Source organism: Dipodomys merriami, unplaced genomic scaffold (genome assembly GCF_024711535.1).
Source record: "Dipodomys merriami isolate MVZ:Mamm:240054 unplaced genomic scaffold, mDipMer1.0.p SCAF_164, whole genome shotgun sequence".
NCBI lineage: Eukaryota > Metazoa > Chordata > Mammalia > Rodentia > Heteromyidae > Dipodomys > Dipodomys merriami.
The window spans coordinates 226,872-232,378 of NW_027202982.1; the positions used below are offsets into that span (position 1 = coordinate 226,872).

The 5,507-nt window shown below is 40.4% G+C and overlaps 1 pseudogene; it reads right to left on the reverse strand.

Annotated features, from left to right (window-relative positions):
* Window positions 1-3,754: 3,754 nt before the first annotated feature.
* On the reverse strand, window positions 3,755-3,853 carry LOC138828805 (U6 spliceosomal RNA; annotated as a pseudogene).
* Between the last annotated feature and the right edge of the window lie 1,654 nt (window positions 3,854-5,507).

Below are 5,507 nucleotides of genomic sequence, written 5' to 3' on the forward strand. Positions count from 1 at the left end.
CAGGATTATTTTGACATATATCAGGATTGTTAAACCTGCTTTCTTACTTGGGGCATTTGATTGGTAGATCCTTTTCCAACCCTTCACTCTGAGTTTGTTTGTATGTTTGGCTGAGAGGTGGGTCTCCTAAAGGCTACAGATGGATGAGTCATGTTTTCTGATCCAATCTGCAGTTCTTTTTCTTTTCATTGGTGAATTAAGCCCATTAATCTTAAGAGATAGCATAGAGAGATGCATTTTGGTCAATGTCATTCCCTGTTTTCCTCAGTTTTTCTTCTTTCCTTTCCTCCTGTGCTTGTTCAGTTACACACCTATTAATGCTTGTCTGGGTGCAGGTCCCTGTTCCTGGTTGCTTTCTTCAGGTTGTGTTCCCCCTCTTAGTATTCTTTGTAATGCTGGTTTAATGTTTATGTATTCATTTAGTTTTTCTTTGCTATTAAAATTTTTCAGTTCTCCATTGACTGTGAATGCTAGCTTTGCCGGGTATATCAGTCTGGCTTGGTAGTTATTGGCTCTCAGGGCTGATATGTTACTTTCCCAGGCCTTTCTTGCATTCAGTGTTTGTGTGGAGAGATATGCAGTGATTCTAATTTTTTCCATTGTAGTGTAGCTCTTTCTTCATTTTTTCTGCATGCAAGATTGTTTCCTTATCATCCAGATCTATCATTTTTACTATAAAGTGTCTAGAAGTGTTTCTCCTGGGATCTTGCTTATTATGTATTCTATATGCTTCTGTTATGTAGATAAAATGTTCTTTTTGGAGATGGGGAAATTTTTCACCAATTATCTTGCTGAATAGGTTTTGTATTCCCTTGATTTGATATTCCTCACCTTTGTCTACTCCAATTAATCAAATGTTAAATTTCTTGGCACTATCTGCTTGCTTTTGAATTTCTCTTTGCCATAATTTAAGGATTTTTCCATATCTGTCATTTTTTGGTCCAGTTGGTGTATTCTGTCTTTTGTATCTGATACTTGCATTCCATTTTGTTCACTCTGTTAATTGTGGCTTCCATTGTGGTTTGCAAGGAGGAAATGGACTCATTTATGGGTTCGATGTTGGTTCTCAAATACTAATCTCACTTCTTAATGAGGTGTGCACAGCCTCTATTTTGGCACTTATCTCACTTCTTAGTGAGATGTGTGCTGCCTCTATTTTTGCATGCATATCCTGTTTGATATCCTGCATCTCTTTCGATATTTTGACCCTGTGTTCTTTCCATTTCTGGTCTATTTCGTGCTTTATTCTTGAGTCATTGCTTCCAGCATCTCTTGGATGTACCGTTTGTTTCCCATTCCTGCTTTGCTCCCACTGGGGCTTTCCCCTGGGTGGCTGCTGGCTATTGGAGATAGCTTGCTATCCTTGGTGTTGATAAACCTTGTAATTTTTCTCTGTTATTTTTGCATACTAATTTTTGCACACTAATCTGAAATTCAGATTTGGTCAATAGGTGTCTGTCTTTGCTTCGTTACTGTTTCTGTGTTGGTAGAGAGAGTCTGTACATGATCTTGGTTCTGTTGGGGGCCGAGCTCCAGCTGCTGGTCTGACACACACAGGGTTCTTGGCTTTCTGCTATAGATCACTGCAGTATCCACCTTATAAGGGTTGAGCAGCCTAGACTGCTCCTGTTTGCTCCTACTGGTGCTCTTGGCAAAAACAGATGTGCTGGATGCACTCTCCCAGATGCTGGAGACTGCTATGGGATCCTGATTTATTTTTTGGGCCGGTTGTGGGCTTGAACTCTGGACTTGGGCTGTGTCTTTCAGCTCTTCAGCTCAAGGCTGCCACCCTTCCATTTGAGCCATAGCACCACTTCTGGTCCTTTCTGCTTATGTGGTGATGAGGAATCACGTCCAAGGCCTCATGTACCCAAGACAATCACTCTACTGCTGATCCACCTTGCCAGCCTGAGCTCCTGACTATTATCAGCTGCTGGCTGCCTGTGTTTTCCAATTCCCATCCTAGAATATATGGGTCAGGTTCTTGTGGGGTTTGGGCTTCTCTTGTCCTGAACCCCCGGGTATTTTGCTGTCACACGCATAATTCCCAGGGGGTACATTTCCCTGTTTTTCTCCCCTCTGCTGAGGCATATGCTCAGCTTTTGACTTCCATTGGGAGGAGTTGGTTGTGCTGCTCAGGCACCGAATCCCCAGGCCTGGTCCTTGCCCCTTGCCTGGCGCACACCAGTTGGACCTGTGCTGCTGTGTATCCCACCTAGGTTATGCATCCTGTGTACAGAGTTCAAATTTCTTCCACTGTTGGGTGTCTTGACCCAGGGGCTCTATTCCTGCTTTGGGCATTTAAGCTCCCTTCTATGGGCTCTCTTGCTCTAGTGTGGCCAGCTTGATGTGCTCCACAGGCTGGTGGAGCTCTCGAACACTTTCCAGTTTTAGTGGGTCCTGTGGTCCAGGTTTTGGGGTAGAGGGTCTGGGGTTTTCCAACAGCTCTGGTCTCCTTTGAGGAATATACTATCCCCCGCAGTGTACTCACCTGGATTTAGTTGTTGTTTCTGTGTGATGTAGGTCACTGGATGCCGTTGCAGTCAGAGCTCAGTTGAGGTGGTTGTGGACTGGGCAGGGTGGTGGTGGCTCTGTGTGTTTCTCTTCTGTCTCTGCCTCAGTTGACCCGGTTCCGGTCCACCCCACATGATGGGCCTCTGGCATCCAACTGAGGTGTGGGGGAGTGGCCTCCATGCAGGTTCTGAGTGCTGGCGTTTTTCTCTGCACTCTCTGGATCAGCACCAGTACCTTTAAGGTTTTCTGCCCTGGTGTTCTGTGGGCATCCTGTGTAGCTCTGGGGTTCCCACTGTGGGGCAGAATGGCTTTGGTCGGATGGAGCCTCTCTGCTCAGATCGAGAGTGAAGGATGGGTATGGGACCTTTGTCTAAGCTCCCAGCTCAGAGGTTTCTCCATTCCTCACAATCAGCGGGTCTGACACCGGTACCTCGGGGGGCTTCAGCATGGGTAATCTGCAGACAGCCCCGTGTCTCTAGAACTCTGGCAGCCCCTGCCGGGCCAGGATGGCTGCAGCTTGGTGTGCTGCCACACGGTCAGTAAAAATTGGGGAGGGGTCTTTGTTCTTCTCCGTTGTGAAATTCTTCTTTATCTGTCTTTCTTTTTTGTTTTTTTCCACCTCCTGTTTTTTGCTGGGTGTTAGACTTTTTGTTGTTTTCTGTCTCTTGGTGAGATTATGCATTTGAACTTGAACTCTCTTGGTTGGGGAGAGCTGTGGAATTTCCCTACTGGCCCGTCCCCATCTTGGTCCCCCTCAAGTTTTTGCTATTTTTAATCAGAAATAATTTTAATTTATCTGTCGAAATGAGTAGTACAGAAACTAAAGATATTTCTGGTGCTTGTCTGAAAAATTAGAGTTTAAAATATTCTATATTCTATGTTTGTATAATGCCCATAATCTATTTTATTTTTTCCTAGATAGAAAACTTCGAATTGTACATTGTTTTATAATATATAGGTTCCTTAATAAATGTGTCCTTTCAGATTAATTCCATATAGAAACAGTTTAAGATTCCTTTTTCCTAGGTCCTTATAGTATATTTCTTTGGAATAAAATGAAAAGGTTGCCTAATTTCAAAAGTTTTGTAAAGATTATGCTATGTAAAGCCTTTCTAAGGGGAAGATTTAATACACTCATGTCAAACCAAATTTTAGTTCTATGAATTACATGTATTGTTACACTTGTAATTTTGTAATCAACTTTTAATAATTGTTTTTCATTTCTTGCATCTGAAAAATGCAAAATATTGAATACTTCAAAAATTTTCATATCATCCTGTGCAATTGCCTTGTTAATCTCTGTATTGTTGTAATTTGGTTATATGTGCTGCTGAAGCATGTAGTGTCCTCTAAAATTAAGTAGTTAATAATACAATCTTTTTTTTTTTTTTTGGTCAGGTCGCAGGGCCTGATCTCTGGGTCTGGGCAGTGTCCCTTAGCTCTTCAGCTCAAGGTAGCGCTCTACCAATTGAGCCACAGCATCACATCCGGCTTTTTTCTTTTTTGCTTATTTAGTGCTGAGGAATCGAAACCAGGGCCTCAGGCATGCAAGGCAAGCGCTCTACCACTGAGCCACCTTCCGAGCTCCTAATGATGCAATCTTTATACAGGCTTATATCTTTGGGTGCCTATTTATAATAAGGAAATTTAATTGTTCCTAACAATGCTACTGATCTTATTTCCCTAAAATTCTCTGTATAATGGAAAAAAAATTATATTGTTCAGTCGATTGCTCACATTTGCAATTTTTTTGTCAATGATTATTTTAAGTCTTTTTCATTCTAGATTTAATCATACTTTGAAGCATTTGTTGCTAAGTTCAAAGCAGATAGCTTTTTCAAGTACTTATTTATCCAACTGAGTTAGCTTTGTGGAGCTAATGGATTCAAAGTAAGCCTTGTTTAAGAGCTACTTCTAAACTTCTGCAGCTTAAAATTTCGCAAATGAGGTCTTACTGGTACAAATGTCTGCCTGAGCCTTTACCTTTCTTCCATGTAGGAATAGACCAACAAGAATATCTTACCCTGACAGCATAGATTGTCTTACTGAAACAAAACGAATCTTAGTTGCAAGGGATCATAGAGACATGAACACTTCAGACAGAACTGTTCAGACTAGAAGGTAATTTATCAAAATAGAATTGTTTACTATATCTACCATTTCAAAAGTAGCTAAAGCAAAGAAGGTGAAAAAATTGTTCATATGCATGATTACCTAATGTCCTGACCTGACTACATTGCAACCAGATAGGAACTTACACTATTGCCTTTCTATCACCAAATATTTCCATAGATCCAGAAGAAGGCCGTATGTTTCTTCTCAATATTAGGCCATATTATTTTTAATACCCCTCACCTAGTGATTAATGTAAGATTTCACTGCAGCAGAAGAGGGTCCAAAAAATAGTTCCTGGAAGGATAGATCCATGATATGTCTACCAAGGCCAGGAAAACTTGACTTAGAGGTCAAATGTAATTCAGAAAAACATTAATTGAGAAGATCCTTAGTGCTTCAAAACACTGGCATTTTAGTACAGCATGGTCCTGTGGTATAAAAATGTTGTCATTCTAAAACCAATGATATCCTACATTTAATCTTAAAGTGTATTCCTTTTCAAATGAACTTTTTGAAATCACATTTGCCAAAATAACATTCGATAAGTAGATGATACTTAGTGACATTACAATTTTTTCAAGTGTAGGGAGCAAGTTACAATAGAGTTGATTTATTTACCCAGCACTAATGCCAAACAGGTTCAACCATTAATTAAAGTCTAGAAATAGTACCTCGCACCATTTGTGTTGTTCAGTAGGTGCCTTCCAGAAATGTATTAAATAGATCAGCTTCCCATATTTCAAACCCAAACGTTAGCTAATAAAGTAAATTTCATCATTTAATAAGGGACATTTTAAAAAGTCACAAATACTTGCCTTATCATATGTTGTTTTATGTTTTCCCTATCTGTCTAACATAGTAAGAAATATGATTTTAAG